The 16,280-nt window shown below is 52.6% G+C and overlaps 46 non-coding genes across 46 annotated transcripts; all 46 read right to left on the reverse strand.

Annotated features, from left to right (window-relative positions):
* Positions 1-97: 97 nt before the first annotated feature.
* LOC126731940 (5S ribosomal RNA) lies at positions 98-216 on the reverse strand. Its single transcript, XR_007659169.1, has one exon. It is a non-coding gene; the product is annotated as a 5S ribosomal RNA (ribosomal RNA).
* Positions 217-451: 235 nt separating this feature from the next.
* On the reverse strand, positions 452-570 carry LOC126730645 (5S ribosomal RNA). Its single transcript, XR_007657910.1, has one exon. It is a non-coding gene; the product is annotated as a 5S ribosomal RNA (ribosomal RNA).
* A 236-nt stretch (positions 571-806) lies between these two features.
* LOC126731792 (5S ribosomal RNA) lies at positions 807-925 on the reverse strand. The gene has a single exon (XR_007659032.1). It is a non-coding gene; the product is annotated as a 5S ribosomal RNA (ribosomal RNA).
* A 235-nt stretch (positions 926-1,160) lies between these two features.
* LOC126732046 (5S ribosomal RNA) lies at positions 1,161-1,279 on the reverse strand. Its single transcript, XR_007659232.1, has one exon. It is a non-coding gene; the product is annotated as a 5S ribosomal RNA (ribosomal RNA).
* A 235-nt stretch (positions 1,280-1,514) lies between these two features.
* LOC126731616 (5S ribosomal RNA) lies at positions 1,515-1,633 on the reverse strand. Its single transcript, XR_007658860.1, has one exon. It is a non-coding gene; the product is annotated as a 5S ribosomal RNA (ribosomal RNA).
* Positions 1,634-1,868: 235 nt separating this feature from the next.
* Positions 1,869-1,987, reverse strand: LOC126732058 (5S ribosomal RNA). The gene has a single exon (XR_007659243.1). It is a non-coding gene; the product is annotated as a 5S ribosomal RNA (ribosomal RNA).
* Positions 1,988-2,222: 235 nt separating this feature from the next.
* LOC126731538 (5S ribosomal RNA) lies at positions 2,223-2,341 on the reverse strand. Its single transcript, XR_007658783.1, has one exon. It is a non-coding gene; the product is annotated as a 5S ribosomal RNA (ribosomal RNA).
* A 235-nt stretch (positions 2,342-2,576) lies between these two features.
* LOC126732070 (5S ribosomal RNA) lies at positions 2,577-2,695 on the reverse strand. The gene has a single exon (XR_007659254.1). It is a non-coding gene; the product is annotated as a 5S ribosomal RNA (ribosomal RNA).
* Positions 2,696-2,930: 235 nt separating this feature from the next.
* LOC126731344 (5S ribosomal RNA) lies at positions 2,931-3,049 on the reverse strand. Its single transcript, XR_007658592.1, has one exon. It is a non-coding gene; the product is annotated as a 5S ribosomal RNA (ribosomal RNA).
* Positions 3,050-3,286: 237 nt separating this feature from the next.
* On the reverse strand, positions 3,287-3,405 carry LOC126732082 (5S ribosomal RNA). Its single transcript, XR_007659265.1, has one exon. It is a non-coding gene; the product is annotated as a 5S ribosomal RNA (ribosomal RNA).
* Positions 3,406-3,640: 235 nt separating this feature from the next.
* On the reverse strand, positions 3,641-3,759 carry LOC126732093 (5S ribosomal RNA). Its single transcript, XR_007659276.1, has one exon. It is a non-coding gene; the product is annotated as a 5S ribosomal RNA (ribosomal RNA).
* Positions 3,760-3,994: 235 nt separating this feature from the next.
* LOC126731346 (5S ribosomal RNA) lies at positions 3,995-4,113 on the reverse strand. The gene has a single exon (XR_007658593.1). It is a non-coding gene; the product is annotated as a 5S ribosomal RNA (ribosomal RNA).
* Positions 4,114-4,348: 235 nt separating this feature from the next.
* Positions 4,349-4,467, reverse strand: LOC126732105 (5S ribosomal RNA). The gene has a single exon (XR_007659287.1). It is a non-coding gene; the product is annotated as a 5S ribosomal RNA (ribosomal RNA).
* Positions 4,468-4,702: 235 nt separating this feature from the next.
* LOC126731280 (5S ribosomal RNA) lies at positions 4,703-4,821 on the reverse strand. Its single transcript, XR_007658532.1, has one exon. It is a non-coding gene; the product is annotated as a 5S ribosomal RNA (ribosomal RNA).
* Positions 4,822-5,056: 235 nt separating this feature from the next.
* On the reverse strand, positions 5,057-5,175 carry LOC126730828 (5S ribosomal RNA). The gene has a single exon (XR_007658092.1). It is a non-coding gene; the product is annotated as a 5S ribosomal RNA (ribosomal RNA).
* Positions 5,176-5,411: 236 nt separating this feature from the next.
* On the reverse strand, positions 5,412-5,530 carry LOC126731724 (5S ribosomal RNA). The gene has a single exon (XR_007658966.1). It is a non-coding gene; the product is annotated as a 5S ribosomal RNA (ribosomal RNA).
* Positions 5,531-5,765: 235 nt separating this feature from the next.
* Positions 5,766-5,884, reverse strand: LOC126731292 (5S ribosomal RNA). The gene has a single exon (XR_007658543.1). It is a non-coding gene; the product is annotated as a 5S ribosomal RNA (ribosomal RNA).
* A 235-nt stretch (positions 5,885-6,119) lies between these two features.
* On the reverse strand, positions 6,120-6,238 carry LOC126731617 (5S ribosomal RNA). The gene has a single exon (XR_007658861.1). It is a non-coding gene; the product is annotated as a 5S ribosomal RNA (ribosomal RNA).
* Positions 6,239-6,474: 236 nt separating this feature from the next.
* On the reverse strand, positions 6,475-6,593 carry LOC126732117 (5S ribosomal RNA). Its single transcript, XR_007659299.1, has one exon. It is a non-coding gene; the product is annotated as a 5S ribosomal RNA (ribosomal RNA).
* Positions 6,594-6,828: 235 nt separating this feature from the next.
* On the reverse strand, positions 6,829-6,947 carry LOC126732129 (5S ribosomal RNA). The gene has a single exon (XR_007659310.1). It is a non-coding gene; the product is annotated as a 5S ribosomal RNA (ribosomal RNA).
* Positions 6,948-7,182: 235 nt separating this feature from the next.
* LOC126731671 (5S ribosomal RNA) lies at positions 7,183-7,301 on the reverse strand. The gene has a single exon (XR_007658913.1). It is a non-coding gene; the product is annotated as a 5S ribosomal RNA (ribosomal RNA).
* Positions 7,302-7,536: 235 nt separating this feature from the next.
* On the reverse strand, positions 7,537-7,655 carry LOC126730647 (5S ribosomal RNA). Its single transcript, XR_007657912.1, has one exon. It is a non-coding gene; the product is annotated as a 5S ribosomal RNA (ribosomal RNA).
* Positions 7,656-7,892: 237 nt separating this feature from the next.
* LOC126731726 (5S ribosomal RNA) lies at positions 7,893-8,011 on the reverse strand. The gene has a single exon (XR_007658968.1). It is a non-coding gene; the product is annotated as a 5S ribosomal RNA (ribosomal RNA).
* Positions 8,012-8,246: 235 nt separating this feature from the next.
* On the reverse strand, positions 8,247-8,365 carry LOC126731551 (5S ribosomal RNA). Its single transcript, XR_007658796.1, has one exon. It is a non-coding gene; the product is annotated as a 5S ribosomal RNA (ribosomal RNA).
* Positions 8,366-8,600: 235 nt separating this feature from the next.
* Positions 8,601-8,719, reverse strand: LOC126731618 (5S ribosomal RNA). Its single transcript, XR_007658862.1, has one exon. It is a non-coding gene; the product is annotated as a 5S ribosomal RNA (ribosomal RNA).
* A 235-nt stretch (positions 8,720-8,954) lies between these two features.
* On the reverse strand, positions 8,955-9,073 carry LOC126730567 (5S ribosomal RNA). The gene has a single exon (XR_007657837.1). It is a non-coding gene; the product is annotated as a 5S ribosomal RNA (ribosomal RNA).
* Positions 9,074-9,308: 235 nt separating this feature from the next.
* Positions 9,309-9,427, reverse strand: LOC126731614 (5S ribosomal RNA). The gene has a single exon (XR_007658858.1). It is a non-coding gene; the product is annotated as a 5S ribosomal RNA (ribosomal RNA).
* Positions 9,428-9,662: 235 nt separating this feature from the next.
* LOC126732140 (5S ribosomal RNA) lies at positions 9,663-9,781 on the reverse strand. Its single transcript, XR_007659321.1, has one exon. It is a non-coding gene; the product is annotated as a 5S ribosomal RNA (ribosomal RNA).
* Positions 9,782-10,016: 235 nt separating this feature from the next.
* LOC126731347 (5S ribosomal RNA) lies at positions 10,017-10,135 on the reverse strand. The gene has a single exon (XR_007658594.1). It is a non-coding gene; the product is annotated as a 5S ribosomal RNA (ribosomal RNA).
* Positions 10,136-10,371: 236 nt separating this feature from the next.
* Positions 10,372-10,490, reverse strand: LOC126732152 (5S ribosomal RNA). The gene has a single exon (XR_007659332.1). It is a non-coding gene; the product is annotated as a 5S ribosomal RNA (ribosomal RNA).
* A 235-nt stretch (positions 10,491-10,725) lies between these two features.
* LOC126731672 (5S ribosomal RNA) lies at positions 10,726-10,844 on the reverse strand. The gene has a single exon (XR_007658914.1). It is a non-coding gene; the product is annotated as a 5S ribosomal RNA (ribosomal RNA).
* Positions 10,845-11,079: 235 nt separating this feature from the next.
* On the reverse strand, positions 11,080-11,198 carry LOC126731303 (5S ribosomal RNA). The gene has a single exon (XR_007658554.1). It is a non-coding gene; the product is annotated as a 5S ribosomal RNA (ribosomal RNA).
* A 237-nt stretch (positions 11,199-11,435) lies between these two features.
* Positions 11,436-11,554, reverse strand: LOC126731727 (5S ribosomal RNA). Its single transcript, XR_007658969.1, has one exon. It is a non-coding gene; the product is annotated as a 5S ribosomal RNA (ribosomal RNA).
* A 235-nt stretch (positions 11,555-11,789) lies between these two features.
* LOC126732163 (5S ribosomal RNA) lies at positions 11,790-11,908 on the reverse strand. The gene has a single exon (XR_007659343.1). It is a non-coding gene; the product is annotated as a 5S ribosomal RNA (ribosomal RNA).
* Positions 11,909-12,143: 235 nt separating this feature from the next.
* LOC126731619 (5S ribosomal RNA) lies at positions 12,144-12,262 on the reverse strand. The gene has a single exon (XR_007658863.1). It is a non-coding gene; the product is annotated as a 5S ribosomal RNA (ribosomal RNA).
* A 235-nt stretch (positions 12,263-12,497) lies between these two features.
* On the reverse strand, positions 12,498-12,616 carry LOC126732175 (5S ribosomal RNA). Its single transcript, XR_007659355.1, has one exon. It is a non-coding gene; the product is annotated as a 5S ribosomal RNA (ribosomal RNA).
* Positions 12,617-12,851: 235 nt separating this feature from the next.
* LOC126731844 (5S ribosomal RNA) lies at positions 12,852-12,970 on the reverse strand. The gene has a single exon (XR_007659080.1). It is a non-coding gene; the product is annotated as a 5S ribosomal RNA (ribosomal RNA).
* A 235-nt stretch (positions 12,971-13,205) lies between these two features.
* Positions 13,206-13,324, reverse strand: LOC126732187 (5S ribosomal RNA). Its single transcript, XR_007659366.1, has one exon. It is a non-coding gene; the product is annotated as a 5S ribosomal RNA (ribosomal RNA).
* A 234-nt stretch (positions 13,325-13,558) lies between these two features.
* LOC126731348 (5S ribosomal RNA) lies at positions 13,559-13,677 on the reverse strand. The gene has a single exon (XR_007658595.1). It is a non-coding gene; the product is annotated as a 5S ribosomal RNA (ribosomal RNA).
* Positions 13,678-13,913: 236 nt separating this feature from the next.
* On the reverse strand, positions 13,914-14,032 carry LOC126732198 (5S ribosomal RNA). The gene has a single exon (XR_007659378.1). It is a non-coding gene; the product is annotated as a 5S ribosomal RNA (ribosomal RNA).
* A 235-nt stretch (positions 14,033-14,267) lies between these two features.
* Positions 14,268-14,386, reverse strand: LOC126732209 (5S ribosomal RNA). Its single transcript, XR_007659390.1, has one exon. It is a non-coding gene; the product is annotated as a 5S ribosomal RNA (ribosomal RNA).
* Positions 14,387-14,621: 235 nt separating this feature from the next.
* Positions 14,622-14,740, reverse strand: LOC126732221 (5S ribosomal RNA). The gene has a single exon (XR_007659401.1). It is a non-coding gene; the product is annotated as a 5S ribosomal RNA (ribosomal RNA).
* Positions 14,741-14,975: 235 nt separating this feature from the next.
* LOC126730648 (5S ribosomal RNA) lies at positions 14,976-15,094 on the reverse strand. The gene has a single exon (XR_007657913.1). It is a non-coding gene; the product is annotated as a 5S ribosomal RNA (ribosomal RNA).
* A 235-nt stretch (positions 15,095-15,329) lies between these two features.
* On the reverse strand, positions 15,330-15,448 carry LOC126732234 (5S ribosomal RNA). The gene has a single exon (XR_007659413.1). It is a non-coding gene; the product is annotated as a 5S ribosomal RNA (ribosomal RNA).
* Positions 15,449-15,684: 236 nt separating this feature from the next.
* On the reverse strand, positions 15,685-15,803 carry LOC126732245 (5S ribosomal RNA). The gene has a single exon (XR_007659424.1). It is a non-coding gene; the product is annotated as a 5S ribosomal RNA (ribosomal RNA).
* A 235-nt stretch (positions 15,804-16,038) lies between these two features.
* Positions 16,039-16,157, reverse strand: LOC126732256 (5S ribosomal RNA). The gene has a single exon (XR_007659435.1). It is a non-coding gene; the product is annotated as a 5S ribosomal RNA (ribosomal RNA).
* Between the last annotated feature and the right edge of the window lie 123 nt (positions 16,158-16,280).

Genomic DNA, 16,280 nt, shown 5'->3' on the forward strand with positions numbered 1-16,280 from the left:
TTTGGCCTGGGGCAGACTAAGCCTACGAAGCGAGCGTGCTGGACTGCCGTAAACGGTAAGCCCGGCGACAAAAAAAAAAAATCCGAAGAAAAAGAGAGGGGTGCAACACGAGGACTTCCCAGGAGGTCACCCATCCTAGTACTACTCTCGCCCAAACACGCTTAACTGCGGAGTTCTGATGGGATCCGGTGCATTAGTGTTGGTATGATCGCACCCATCAGCATAAGCGCGTTAAATCCTTATAAAGGATCCGAATGCAGCGATGCACTCTAACACCAGGGAGTTGCAGCCCGAGGGCATTTCCAGATCGCCGCCACCAAATTAGCACCCAAACCGAGATCAGCGGCTCGTATTTTTGGCCTGGGGCAGACTAAGCCTATGAAGCGAGCGTGCTGGACCGCCGTAAACGGTAAGCCCGGCGACAAAAAAAAAAAATCCGAAGAAAAAGAGAGGGGTGCAACACGAGGACTTCCCAGGAGGTCACCCATCCTAGTACTACTCTCGCCCAAACACGTTTAACTGCGGAGTTCTGATGGGATCCGGTGCATTAGTGTTGGTATGATCGCACCCATCAGCATAAGCGCGTTAAATCCTTATAAAGGATCCGAATGCAGCGATGCACTCTAACACCAGGGAGCTGCAGCCCGAGGGCATTTCCAGATCGCCGCCACCAAATTAGCACCCAAAACGAGATCAGCGGCTCGTATTTTTGGCCTGGGGCAGACTAAGCCTACGAAGCGAGCGTGCTGGACCGCCGTAAACGGTAAGCCCGGCGACAAAAAAAAAAAAATCCGAAGAAAAAGAGAGGGGTGCAACACGAGGACTTCCCAAGAGGTCACCCATCCTAGTACTACTCTCGCCCAAACGCGCTTAACTGCGGAGTTCTGATGGGATCCGATGCATTTGTGTTGGTATGATCGCACCCATCAGCATAAGCGCGTTAAATCCTTATAAAGGATCCGAATGCAGCGATGCACTCTAACACCAGGGAGCTGCAGCCCGAGGGCATTTCCAGATCGCCGCCACCAAATTAGCACCCAAAACGAGATCAGCGGCTCGTATTTTTGGCCTGGGGCAGACTAGGCCTACGAAGCGAGCGTGCTGGACCGCCGTAAACGGTAAGCCCGGCGACAAAAAAAAAAAATCCGAAGAAAAAGAGAGGGGTGCAACACGAGGACTTCCCAGGAGGTCACCCATCCTAGTACTACTCTCGCCCAAACACGCTTAACTGCGGAGTTCTGATGGGATCCGGTGCATTAGTGTTGGTATGATCGCACCCATCAGCATAAGCGCGTTAAATCCTTATAAAGGATCCGAATGCAGCGATGCACTCTAACACCAGGGAGCTGCAGCCCGAGGGCATTACCAGATCGCCGCCACCAAATTAGCACCCAAAACGAGTTCAGCGGCTCGTATTTTTGGCCTGGGGCAGACTAAGCCTACGAAGCGAGCGTGCTGGACCGCAGTAAACGGTAAGCCCGGCGACAAAAAAAAAAAATCCGAAGAAAAAGAGAGCGGTGCAACACGAGGACTTCCCAGGAGGTCACCCATCCTAGTACTACTCTCGCCCACACACGCTTAACTGCGGAGTTCTGATGGGATCCGGTGCATTAGTGTTGGTATGATCGCACCCATCAGCATAAGCGCGTTAAATCCTTACAAAGGATCCGAATGCAGCGATGCACTCTAACACCAGGGAGCTGCAGCCCGAGGGCATTTCCAGATCGCCGCCACCAAATTAGCACCCAAAACGAGATCAGCGGCTCGTATTTTTGGCCTGGGGCAGACTAAGCCTACGAAGCGAGCGTGCTGGACCGCCGTAAACGGTAAGCCCGGCGACAAAAAAAAAAAATCCGAAGAAAAAGAGAGGGGTGCAACACGAGGACTTCCCAGGAGGTCACCCATCCTAGTACTACTCTCGCCCAAACACGCTTAACTGCGGAGTTCTGATGGGATCCGGTGCATTAGTGTTGGTATGATCGCACCCATCAGCATAAGCGCGTTAAATCCTTATAAAGGATCCGAATGCAGCGATGCACTCTAACACCAGGGAGCTGCAGCCCGAGGGCATTTCCAGATCGCCGCCACCAAATTAGCACCCAAAACGAGTTCAGCGGCTCGTATTTTTGACCTGGGGCAGACTAAGCCTACGAAGCGAGCGTGCTGGACCGCCGTAAACGGTAAGCCCGGCGACAAAAAAAAAAAATCCGAAGAAAAAGAGACGGGTGCAACACGAGGACTTCCCAGGAGGTCACCCATCCTAGTACTACTCTCGCCCAAACACGCTTAACAGCGGAGTTCTGATGGGATCCGGTGCATTAGTGTTGGTATGATCGCACCCATCAGCATAAGCGCGTTAAATCCTTATAAAGGATCCGAATGCAGCGATGCACTCTAACACCAGGGAGCTGCAGCCCGAGGGCATTTCCAGATCGCCGCCACCAAATTAGCACCCAAAACGAGTTCAGCGGCTCGTATTTTTGGCCTGGGGCAGACTAAGCCTACGAAGCGAGCGTGCTGGACCGCCGTAAACGGTAAGCCCGGCTACAAAAAAAAAAAATCCGAAGAAAAAGAGAGGGGTGCAACACGAGGACTTCCCAGGAGGTCACCCATCCTAGTACTACTCTCGCCCAAACACGCTTAACTGCGGAGTTCTGATGGGATCCGGTGCATTAGTGTTGGTATGATCGCACCCATCAGCATAAGCGCGTTAAATCCTTATAAAGGATCCGAATGCAGCGATGCACTCTAACAACAGGGAGCTGCAGCCCGAGGGCATTTCCAGATCGCCGCCACCAAATTAGCACCCAAAACGAGTTCAGCGGCTCGTATTTTTGGCCTGGGGCAGACTAAGCCTACGAAGCGAGCGTGCTGGACCGCCGTAAACGGTAAGCCCGGCGACAAAAAAAAAAAATCCGAAGAAAAAGAGAGCGGTGCAACACGAGGACTTCCCAGGAGGTCACCCATCCTAGTACTACTCTCGCCCAAACACGCTTAACTGCGGAGTTCTGATGGGATCCGGTGCATTAGTGTTGGTATGATCGCACCCATCAGCATAAGCGCGTTAAATCCTTATAAAGGATCCGAATGCAGCGATGCACTCTAACACCAGGGAGTTGCAGCCCGAGGGCATTTCCAGATCGCCGCCACCAAATTAGCACCCAAAACGAGATCAGCGGCTCGTATTTTTGGCCTGGGGCAGACTAAGCCTACGAAGCGAGCGTGCTGGACCGCCGTAAACGGTAAGCCCGGCGACAAAAAAAAAAAAAATCCGAAGAAAAAGAGAGGGGTGCAACACGAGGACTTCCCAGGAGGTCACCCATCCTAGTACTACTCTCGCCCAAACACGCTTAACTGCGGAGTTCTGATGGGATCCGGTGCATTAGTGTTGGTATGATCGCACCCATCAGCATAAGCGCGTTAAATCCTTATAAAGGATCCGAATGCAGCGATGCACTCTAACACCAGGGAGTTGCAGCCCGAGGGCATTTCCGGATCGCCGCCACCAAATTAGCACCCAAAACGAGATCAGCGGCTCGTATTTTTGGCCTGGGGCAGACTAAGCCTACGAAGCGAGCGTGCTGGACTGCCGTAAACGGTAAGCCCGGCGACAAAAAAAAAAAATCCGAAGAAAAAGAGAGGGGTGCAACACGAGGACTTCCCAGGAGGTCACCCATCCTAGTACTACTCTCGCCCAAACACGCTTAACTGCGGAGTTCTGATGGGATCCGGTGCATTAGTGTTGGTATGATCGCACCCATCAGCATAAGCGCGTTAAATCCTTATAAAGGATCCGAATGCAGCGATGCACTCTAACACCAGGGAGCTGCAGCCCGAGGGCATTTCCAGATCGCCGCCACCAAATTAGCACCCAAAACGAGTTCAGCGGCTCGTATTTTTGGCCTGGGGCAGACTAAGCCTACGAAGCGAGCGTGCTGGACCGCCGTAAACGGTAAGCCCGGCGACAAAAAAAAAAAATCCGAAGAAAAAGAGAGCGGTGCAACACGAGGACTTCCCAGGAGGTCACCCATCCTAGTACTACTCTCGCCCAAACACGCTTAACTGCGGAGTTCTGATGGGATCCGGTGCATTAGTGTTGGTATGATCGCACCCATCAGCATAAGCGCGTTAAATCCTTATAAAGGATCCGAATGCAGCGATGCACTCTAACACCAGGGAGCTGCAGCCCGAGGGCATTTCCAGATCGCCGCCACCAAATTATCACCCAAAACGAGATCAGCGGCTCTTATTTTTGGCCTGGGGCAGACTAAGCCTACGAAGCGAGCGTGCTGGACCGTCGTAAACGGTAAGCCCGGCGACAAAAAAAAAAAATCCGAAGAAAAAGAGAGGGGTGCAACACGAGGACTTCCCAGGAGGTCACCCATCCTAGTACTACTCTCGCCCAAACACGCTTAACTGCGGAGTTCTGATGGGATCCGGTGCATTAGTGTTGGTATGATCGCACCCATCAGCATAAGCGCGTTAAATCCTTATAAAGGATCCGAATGCAGCGATGCACTCTAACACCAGGGAGTTGCAGCCCGAGGGCATTTCCAGATCGCCGCCACCAAATTAGCACCCAAAACGAGATCAGCGGCTCGTATTTTTGGCCTGGGGCAGACTAAGCCTATGAAGCGAGCGTGCTGGACCGCCGTAAACGGTAAGCCCGGCGACAAAAAAAAAAAATCCGAAGAAAAAGAGAGGGGTGCAACACGAGGACTTCCCAGGAGGTCACCCATCCTAGTACTACTCTCGCCCAAACACGTTTAACTGCGGAGTTCTGATGGGATCCGGTGCATTAGCGTTGGTATGATCGCACCCATCAGCATAAGCGCGTTAAATCCTTATAAAGGATCCGAATGCAGCGATGCACTCTAACACCAGGGAGCTGCAGCCCGAGGGCATTTCCAGATCGCCGCCACCAAATTAGCACCCAAAACGAGATCAGCGGCTCGTATTTTTGGCCTGGGGCAGACTAAGCCTACGAAGCGAGCGTGCTGGACCGCCGTAAACGGTAAGCCCGGCGACAAAAAAAAAAAATCCGAAGAAAAAGAGAGGGGTGCAACACGAGGACTTCCCAGGAGGTCACCCATCCTAGTACTACTCTCGCCCACACACGCTTAACTGCGGAGTTCTGATGGGATCCGGTGCATTAGTGTTGGTATGATCGCACCCATCAGCATAAGCGCGTTAAATCCTTATAAAGGATCCGAATTCAGCGATGCACTCTAACACCAGGGAGCTGCAGCCCGAGGGCATTTCCAGATCGCCGCCACCAAATTAGCACCCAAAACGAGATCAGCGGCTCGTATTTTTGGCCTGGGGCAGACTAAGCCTACGAAGCGAGCGTGCTGGACCGCCGTAAACGGTAAGCCCGGCGACAAAAAAAAAAAAATCCGAAGAAAAAGAGAGGGGTGCAACACGAGGACTTCCCAGGAGGTCACCCATCCTAGTACTACTCTCGCCCAAACGCGCTTAACTGCGGAGTTCTGATGGGATCCGATGCATTTGTGTTGGTATGATCGCACCCATCAGCATAAGCGCGTTAAATCCTTATAAAGGATCCGAATGCAGCGATGCACTCTAACACCAGGGAGCTGCAGCCCGAGGGCATTTCCAGATCGCCGCCACCAAATTAGCACCCAAAACGAGATCAGCGGCTCGTATTTTTGGCCTGGGGCAGACTAGGCCTACGAAGCGAGCGTGCTGGACCGCCGTAAACGGTAAGCCCGGCGACAAAAAAAAAAAATCCGAAGAAAAAGAGAGGGCTGCAACACGAGGACTTCCCAGGAGGTCACCCATCCTAGTACTACTCTCGCCCAAACACGCTTAACTGCGGAGTTCTGATGGGATCCGGTGCATTAGTGTTGGTATGATCGCACCCATCAGCATAAGCGCGTTAAATCCTTATAAAGGATCCGAATGCAGCGATGCACTCTAACACCAGGGAGCTGCAGCCCGGGGGCATTACCAGATCGCCGCCACCAAATTAGCACCCAAAACGAGTTCAGCGGCTCGTATTTTTGGCCTGGGGCAGACTAAGCCTACGAAGCGAGCGTGCTGGACCGCCGTAAACGGTAAGCCCGGCGACAAAAAAAAAAAATCCGAAGAAAAAGAGAGCGGTGCAACACGAGGACTTCCCAGGAGGTCACCCATCCTAGTACTACTCTCGCCCACACACGCTTAACTGCGGAGTTCTGATGGGATCCGGTGCATTAGTGTTGGTATGATCGCACCCATCAGCATAAGCGCGTTAAATCCTTATAAAGGATCCGAATGCAGCGATGCACTCTAACACCAGGGAGCTGCAGCCCGAGGGCATTTCCAGATCGCCGCCACCAAATTAGCACCCAAAACGAGTTCAGCGGCTCGTATTTTTGGCCTGGGGCAGACTAAGCCTACGAAGCGAGCGTGCTGGACCGCCGTAAACGGTAAGCCCGGCGACAAAAAAAAAAAAATCCGAAGAAAAAGAGAGGGGTGCAACACGAGGACTTCCCAGGAGGTCACCCATCCTAGTACTACTCTCGCCCAAACACGCTTAACTGCGGAGTTCTGATGGGATCCGGTGCATTAGTGTTGGTATGATCGCACCCATCAGCATAAGCGCGTTAAATCCTTATAAAGGATCCGAATGCAGCGATGCACTCTAACACCAGGGAGTTGCAGCCCGAGGGCATTTCCAGATCGCCGCCACCAAATTAGCACCCAAAACGAGATCAGCGGCTCGTATTTTTGGCCTGGGGCAGACTAAGCCTACGAAGCGAGCGTGCTGGACTGCCGTAAACGGTAAGCCCGGCGACAAAAAAAAAAAATCCGAAGAAAAAGAGAGGGGTGCAACACGAGGACTTCCCAGGAGGTCACCCATCCTAGTACTACTCTCGCCCAAACACGCTTAACTGCGGAGTTCTGATGGGATCCGGTGCATTAGTGTTGGTATGATCGCACCCATCAGCATAAGCGCGTTAAATCCTTATAAAGGATCCGAATGCAGCGATGCACTCTAACACCAGGGAGCTGCAGCCCGAGGGCATTTCCAGATCGCCGCCACCAAATTAGCACCCAAAACGAGTTCAGCGGCTCGTATTTTTGGCCTGGGGCAGACTAAGCCTACGAAGCGAGCGTGCTGGACCGCCGTAAACGGTAAGCCCGGCGACAAAAAAAAAAAATCCGAAGAAAAAGAGAGCGGTGCACCACGAGGACTTCCCAGGAGGTCACCCATCCTAGTACTACTCTCGCCCAAACACGCTTAACTGCGGAGTTCTGATGGGATCCGGTGCATTAGTGTTGGTATGATCGCACCCATCAGCATAAGCGCGTTAAATCCTTATAAAGGATCCGAATGCAGCGATGCACTCTAACACCAGGGAGTTGCAGCCCGAGGGCATTTCCAGATCGCCGCCACCAAATTAGCACCCAAAACGAGATCAGCGGCTCGTATTTTTGGCCTGGGGCAGACTAAGCCTATGAAGCGAGCGTGCTGGACCGCCGTAAACGGTAAGCCCGGCGACAAAAAAAAAAAATCCGAAGAAAAAGAGAGGGGTGCAACACGAGGACTTCCCAGGAGGTCACCCATCCTAGTACTACTCTCGCCCAAACACGTTTAACTGCGGAGTTCTGATGGGATCCGGTGCATTAGTGTTGGTATGATCGCACCCATCAGCATAAGCGCGTTAAATCCTTATAAAGGATCCTAATGCAGCGATGCACTCTAACACCAGGGAGCTGCAGCCCGAGGGCATTTCCAGATCGCCGCCACCAAATTAGCACCCAAAACGAGATCAGCGGCTCGTATTTTTGGCCTGGGGCTGACTAAGCCTACGAAGCGAGCGTGCTGGACCGCCGTAAACGGTAAGCCCGGCGACAAAAAAAAAAAAAATCCGAAGAAAAAGAGAGGGGTGCAACACGAGGACTTCCCAGGAGGTCACCCATCCTAGTACTACTCTCGCCCAAACGCGCTTAACTGCGGAGTTCTGATGGGATCCGATGCATTTGTGTTGGTATGATCGCACCCATCAGCATAAGCGCGTTAAATCCTTATAAAGGATCCGAATGCAGCGATGCACTCTAACACCAGGGAGCTGCAGCCCGAGGGCATTTCCAGATCGCCGCCACCAAATTAGCACCCAAAACGAGATCAGCGGCTCGTATTTTTGGCCTGGGGCAGACTAGGCCTACGAAGCGAGCGTGCTGGACCGCCGTAAACGGTAAGCCCGGCGACAAAAAAAAAAAATCCGAAGAAAAAGAGAGGGGTGCAACACGAGGACTTCCCAGGAGGTCACCCATCCTAGTACTACTCTCGCCCAAACACGCTTAACTGCGGAGTTCTGATGGGATCCGGTGCATTAGTGTTGGTATGATCTCACCCATCAGCATAAGCGCGTTAAATCCTTATAAAGGATCCGAATGCAGCGATGCACTCTAACACCAGGGAGCTGCAGCCCGAGGGCATTACCAGATCGCCGCCACCAAATTAGCACCCAAAACGAGTTCAGCGGCTCGTATTTTTGGCCTGGGGCAGACTAAGCCTACGAAGCGAGCGTGCTGGACCGCCGTAAACGGTAAGCCCGGCGACAAAAAAAAAAAATCCGAAGAAAAAGAGAGCGGTGCAACACGAGGACTTCCCAGGAGGTCACCCATCCTAGTACTACTCTCGCCCACACACGCTTAACTGCGGAGTTCTGATGGGATCCGGTGCATTAGTGTTGGTATGATCGCACCCATCAGCATAAGCGCGTTAAATCCTTATAAAGGATCCGAATGCAGCGATGCACTCTAACACCAGGGAGCTGCAGCCCGAGGGCATTTCCAGATCGCCGCCACCAAATTAGCACACAAAACGAGATCAGCGGCTCGTATTTTTGGCCTGGGGCAGACTAAGCCTACGAAGCGAGCGTGCTGGACCGCCGTAAACGGTAAGCCCGGCGACAAAAAAAAAAAATCCGAAGAAAAAGAGAGGGGTGCAACACGAGGACTTCCCAGGAGGTCACCCATCATAGTACTACTCTCGCCCAAACACGCTTAACTGCGGAGTTCTGATGGGATCCGGTGCATTAGTGTTGGTATGATCGCACCCATCAGCATAAGCGCGTTAAATCCTTATAAAGGATCCGAATGCAGCGATGCACTCTAACACCAGGGAGCTGCAGCCCGAGGGCATTTCCAGATCGCCGCCACCAAATTAGCACCCAAAACGAGTTCAGCGGCTCGTATTTTTGACCTGGGGCAGACTAAGCCTACGAAGCGAGCGTGCTGGACCGCCGTAAACGGTAAGCCCGGCGACAAAAAAAAAAAATCCGAAGAAAAAGAGACGGGTGCAACACGAGGACTTCCCAGGAGGTCACCCATCCTAGTACTACTCTCGCCCAAACACGCTTAGCAGCGGAGTTCTGATGGGATCCGGTGCATTAGTGTTGGTATGATCGCACCCATCAGCATAAGCGCGTTAAATCCTTATAAAGGATCCGAATGCAGCGATGCACTCTAACACCAGGGAGCTGCAGCCCGAGGGCATTTCCAGATCGCCGCCACCAAATTAGCACCCAAAACGAGTTCAGCGGCTCGTATTTTTGGCCTGGGGCAGACTAAGCCTACGAAGCGAGCGTGCTGGACCGCCGTAAACGGTAAGCCCGGCTACAAAAAAAAAAAATCCGAAGAAAAAGAGAGGGGTGCAACACGAGGACTTCCCAGGAGGTCACCCATCCTAGTACTACTCTCGCCCAAACACGCTTAACTGCGGAGTTCTGATGGGATCCGGTGCATTAGTGTTGGTATGATCGCACCCATCAGCATAAGCGCGTTAAATCCTTATAAAGGATCCGAATGCAGCGATGCACTCTAACAACAGGGAGCTGCAGCCCGAGGGCATTTCCAGATCGCCGCCACCAAATTAGCACCCAAAACGAGTTCAGCGGCTCGTATTTTTGGTCTGGGGCAGACTAAGCCTACGAAGCGAGCGTGCTGGACCGCCGTAAACGGTAAGCCCGGCGACAAAAAAAAAAAATCCGAAGAAAAAGAGAGCGGTGCAACACGAGGACTTCCCAGGAGGTCACCCATCCTAGTACTACTCTCGCCCAAACACGCTTAACTGCGGAGTTCTGATGGGATCCGGTGCATTAGTGTTGGTATGATCGCACCCATCAGCATAAGCGCGTTAAATCCTTATAAAGGATCCGAATGCAGCGATGCACTCTAACACCAGGGAGTTGCAGCCCGAGGGCATTTCCAGATCGCCGCCACCAAATTAGCACCCAAAACGAGATCAGCGGCTCGTATTTTTGGCCTGGGGCAGACTAAGCCTACGAAGCGAGCGTGCTGGACCGCCGTAAACGGTAAGCCCGGCGACAAAAAAAAAAAAATCCGAAGAAAAAGAGAGGGGTGCAACACGAGGACTTCCCAGGAGGTCACCCATCCTAGTACTACTCTCGCCCAAACACGCTTAACTGCGGAGTTCTGATGGGATCCGGTGCATTAGTGTTGGTATGATCGCACCCATCAGCATAAGCGCGTTAAATCCTTATAAAGGATCCGAATGCAGCGATGCACTCTAACACCAGGGAGTTGCAGCCCGAGGGCATTTCCAGATCGCCGCCACCAAATTAGCACCCAAAACGAGTTCAGCGGCTCGTATTTTTGGCCTGGGGCAGACTAAGCCTACGAAGCGAGCGTGCTGGACCGCCGTAAACGGTAAGCCCGGCGACAAAAAAAAAAAATCCGAAGAAAAAGAGAGCGGTGCACCACGAGGACTTCCCAGGAGGTCACCCATCCTAGTACTACTCTCGCCCAAACACGCTTAACTGCGGAGTTCTGATGGGATCCGGTGCATTAGTGTTGGTATGATCGCACCCATCAGCATAAGCGCGTTAAATCCTTATAAAGGATCCGAATGCAGCGATGCACTCTAACACCAGGGAGCTGCAGCCCGAGGGCATTTCCAGATCGCCGCCACCAAATTATCACCCAAAACGAGATCAGCGGCTCTTATTTTTGGCCTGGGGCAGACTAAGCCTACGAAGCGAGCGTGCTGGACCGTCGTAAACGGTAAGCCCGGCGACAAAAAAAAAAAATCCGAAGAAAAAGAGAGGGGTGCAACACGAGGACTTCCCAGGAGGTCACCCATCCTAGTACTACTCTTGCCCAAACACGCTTAACTGCGGAGTTCTGATGGGATCCGGTGCATTAGTGTTGGTATGATCGCACCCATCAGCATAAGCGCGTTAAATCCTTATAAAGGATCCGAATGCAGCGATGCACTCTAACACCAGGGAGCTGCAGCCCGAGGGCATTTCCAGATCGCCGCCACCAAATTAGCACCCAAAACGAGATCAGCGGCTCGTATTTTTGGCCTGGGGCAGACTAAGCCTACGAAGCGAGCGTGCTGGACCGCCGTAAACGGTAAGCCCGGCGACAAAAAAAAAAAAAATCCGAAGAAAAAGAGAGGGGTGCAACACGAGGACTTCCCAGGAGGTCACCCATCCTAGTACTACTCTCGCCCAAACGCGCTTAACTGCGGAGTTCTGATGGGATCCGATGCATTTGTGTTGGTATGATCGCACCCATCAGCATAAGCGCGTTAAATCCTTATAAAGGATCCGAATGCAGCGATGCACTCTAACACCAGGGAGCTGCAGCCCGAGGGCATTTCCAGATCGCCGCCACCAAATTAGCACCCAAAACGAGATCAGCGGCTCGTATTTTTGGCCTGGGGCAGACTAGGCCTACGAAGCGAGCGTGCTGGACCGCCGTAAACGGTAAGCCCGGCGACAAAAAAAAAAAATCCGAAGAAAAAGAGAGGGGTGCAACACGAGGACTTCCCAGGAGGTCACCCATCCTAGTACTACTCTCGCCCAAACACGCTTAACTGCGGAGTTCTGATGGGATCCGGTGCATTAGTGTTGGTATGATCGCACCCATCAGCATATGCGCGTTAAATCCTTATAAAGGATCCGAATGCAGCGATGCACTCTAACACCAGGGAGCTGCAGCCCGAGGGCATTACCAGATCGCCGCCACCAAATTAGCACCCAAAACGAGTTCAGCGGCTCGTATTTTTGGCCTGGGGCAGACTAAGCCTACGAAGCGAGCGTGCTGGACCGCCGTAAACGGTAAGCCCGGCGACAAAAAAAAAAAATCCGAAGAAAAAGAGAGCGGTGCAACACGAGGACTTCCCAGGAGGTCACCCATCCTAGTACTACTCTCGCCCACACACGCTTAACTGCGGAGTTCTGATGGGATCCGGTGCATTAGTGTTGGTATGATCGCACCCATCAGCATAAGCGCGTTAAATCCTTATAAAGGATCCGAATGCAGCGATGCACTCTAACACCAGGGAGCTGCAGCCCGAGGGCATTTCCAGATCGCCGCCACCAAATTAGCACCCAAAACGAGATCAGCGGCTCGTATTTTTGGCCTGGGGCAGACTAAGCCTACGAAGCGAGCGTGCTGGACCGCCGTAAACGGTAAGCCCGGCGACAAAAAAAAAAAATCCGAAGAAAAAGAGAGGGGTGCAACACGAGGACTTCCCAGGAGGTCACCCATCCTAGTACTACTCTCGCCCAAACACGCTTAACTGCGGAGTTCTGATGGGATCCGGTGCATTAGTGTTGGTATGATCGCACCCATCAGCATAAGCGCGTTAAATCCTTATAAAGGATCCGAATGCAGCGATGCACTCTAACACCAGGGAGCTGCAGCCCGAGGGCATTTCCAGATCGCCGCCACCAAATTAGCACCCAAAACGAGTTCAGCGGCTCGTATTTTTGACCTGGGGCAGACTAAGCCTACGAAGCGAGCGTGCTGGACCGCCGTAAACGGTAAGCCCGGCGACAAAAAAAAAAAATCCGAAGAAAAAGAGACGGGTGCAACACGAGGACTTCCCAGGAGGTCACCCATCCTAGTACTACTCTCGCCCAAACACGCTAACCAGCGGAGTTCTGATGGGATCCGGTGCATTAGTGTTGGTATGATCGCACCCATCAGCATAAGCGCGTTAAATCCTTATAAAGGATCCGAATGCAGCGATGCACTCTAACACCAGGGAGCTGCAGCCCGAGGGCATTTCCAGATCGCCGCCACCAAATTAGCACCCAAAACGAGTTCAGCGGCTCGTATTTTTGGCCTGGGGCAGACTAAGCCTACGAAGCGAGCGTGCTGGACCGCCGTAAACGGTAAGCCCGGCTACAAAAAAAAAAAATCCGAAGAAAAAGAGAGGGGTGCAACACGAGGACTTCCCAGGAGGTCACCCATCCTAGTACTACTCTCGCCCAAACACGCTTAACTGCGGAGTTCTGATGGGATCCGGTGCATTAGTGTTGGTATGATCGCACCCATCAGCATAAGCGCGTTAAATCCTTATAAAGGATCCGAATGCAGCGATGCACTCTAACAACAGGGAGCTGCAGCCCGAGGGCATTTCCAGATCGCCGCCACCAAATTAGCACCCAAAACGAGTTCAGCGGCTCGTATTTTTGGTCTGGGGCAGACTAAGCCTACGAAGCGAGCGTGCTGGACCGCCGTAAACTGTAAGCCCGGCGACAAAAAAAAAAATCCGAAGAAAAAGAGAGCGGTGCAACACGAGGACTTCCCAGGAGGTCACCCATCCTAGTACTACTCTCGCCCAAACACGCTTAACTGCGGAGTTCTGATGGGATCCGGTGCATTAGTGTTGGTATGATCGCACCCATCAGCATAAGCGCGTTAAATCCTTATAAAGGATCCGAATGCAGCGATGCACTCTAACACCAGGGAGTTGCAGCCCGAGGGCATTTCCAGATCGCCGCCACCAAATTAGCACCCAAAACGAGATCAGCGGCTCGTATTTTTAGCCTGGGGCAGACTAAGCCTACGAAGCGAGCGTGCTGGACCGCCGTAAACGGTAAGCCCGGCGACAAAAAAAAAAAAATCCGAAGAAAAAGAGAGGGGTGCAACACGAGGACTTCCCAGGAGGTCACCCATCCTAGTACTACTCTCGCCCAAACACGCTTAACTGCGGAGTTCTGATGGGATCCGGTGCATTAGTGTTGGTATGATCGCACCCATCAGCATAAGCGCGTTAAATCCTTATAAAGGATCCGAATGCAGCGATGCACTCTAACACCAGGGAGTTGCAGCCCGAGGGCATTTCCAGATCGCCGCCACCAAATTAGCACCCAAAACGAGATCAGCGGCTCGTATTTTTGGCCTGGGGCAGACTAAGCCTACGAAGCGAGCGTGCTGGACTGCCGTAAACGGTAAGCCCGGCGACAAAAAAAAAAAATCCGAAGAAAAAGAGAGGGGTGCAACACGAGGACTTCCCAGGAGGTCACCCATCCTAGTACTACTCTCGCCCAAACACGCTTAACTGCGGAGTTCTGATGGGATCCGGTGCATTAGTGTTGGTATGATCGCACCCATCAGCATAAGCGCGTTAAATCCTTATAAAGGATCCGAATGCAGCGATGCACTCTAACACCAGGGAGCTGCAGCCCGAGGGCATTTCCAGATCGCCGCCACCAAATTATCACCCAAAACGAGATCAGCGGCTCTTATTTTTGGCCTGGGGCAGACTAAGCCTACGAAGCGAGCGTGCTGGACCGTCGTAAACGGTAAGCCCGGCGACAAAAAAAAAAAATCCGAAGAAAAAGAGAGGGGTGCAACACGAGGACTTCCCAGGAGGTCACCCATCCTAGTACTACTCTCGCCCAAACACGCTTAACTGCGGAGTTCTGATGGGATCCGGTGCATTAGTGTTGGTATGATCGCACCCATCAGCATAAGCGCGTTAAATCCTTATAAAGGATCCGAATGCAGCGATGCACTCTAACACCAGGGAGTTGCAGCCCGAGGGCATTTCCAGATCGCCGCCACCAAATTAGCACCCAAAACGAGATCAGCGGCTCGTATTTTTGGCCTGGGGCAGACTAAGCCTATGAAGCGAGCGTGCTGGACCGCCGTAAACGGTAAGCCCGGCGACAAAAAAAAAAAATCCGAAGAAAAAGAGAGGGGTGCAACACGAGGACTTCCCAGGAGGTCACCCATCCTAGTACTACTCTCGCCCAAACACGTTTAACTGCGGAGTTCTGATGGGATCCGGTGCATTAGTGTTGGTATGATCGCACCCATCAGCATAAGCGCGTTAAATCCTTATAAAGGATCCGAATGCAGCGATGCACTCTAACACCAGGGAGCTGCAGCCCGAGGGCATTTCCAGATCGCCGCCACCAAATTAGCACCCAAAACGAGATCAGCGGCTCGTATTTTTGGCCTGGGGCAGACTAAGCCTACGAAGCGAGCGTGCTGGACCGCCGTAAACGGTAAGCCCGGCGACAAAAAAAAAAAATCCGAGGAAAAAGAGAGGGGTGCAACACGAGGACTTCCCAGGAGGTCACCCATCCTAGTACTACTCTCGCCCAAACACGCTTAACTGCGGAGTTCTGATGGGATCCGGTGCATTAGTGTTGGTATGATCGCACCCATCAGCATAAGCGCGTTAAATCCTTATAAAGGATCCGAATTCAGCGATGCACTCTAACACCAGGGAGCTGCAGCCCGAGGGCATTTCCAGATCGCCGCCACCAAATTAGCACCCAAAACGAGATCAGCGGCTCGTATTTTTGGCCTGGGGCAGACTAAGCCTACGAAGCGAGCGTGCTGGACCGCCGTAAACGGTAAGCCCGGCGACAAAAAAAAAAAAATCCGAAGAAAAAGAGAGGGGTGCAACACGAGGACTTCCCAGGAGGTCACCCATCCTAGTACTACTCTCGCCCAAACACGCTTAACTGCGGAGTTCTGATGGGATCCGGTGCATTAGTGTTGGTATGATCGCACCCATCAGCATAAGCGCGTTAAATCCTTATAAAGGATCCGAATGCAGCGATGCACTCTAACACCAGGGAGTTGCAGCCCGAGGGCATTTCCAGATCGCCGCCACCAAATTAGCACCCAAAACGAGATCAGCGGCTCGTATTTTTGGCCTGGGGCAGACTAAGCCTACGAAGCGAGCGTGCTGGACTGCCGTAAACGGTAAGCCCGGCGACAAAAAAAAAAAATCCGAAGAAAAAGAGAGGGGTGCAACACGAGGACTTCCCAGGAGGTCACCCATCCTAGTACTACTCTCGCCCAAACACGCTTAACTGCGGAGTTCTGATGGGATCCGGTGCATTAGTGTTGGTATGATCGCACCCATCAGCATAAGCGCGTTAAATCCTTATAAAGGATCCGAATGCAGCGATGCACTCTAACACCAGGGAGCTGCAGCCCGAGGGCATTTCCAGATCGCCGCCACCAAATTAGCACCCAAAACGAGT

This window comes from Quercus robur, chromosome 5 (assembly GCF_932294415.1).
Source record: "Quercus robur chromosome 5, dhQueRobu3.1, whole genome shotgun sequence".
Taxonomy (NCBI): domain Eukaryota; kingdom Viridiplantae; phylum Streptophyta; class Magnoliopsida; order Fagales; family Fagaceae; genus Quercus; species Quercus robur.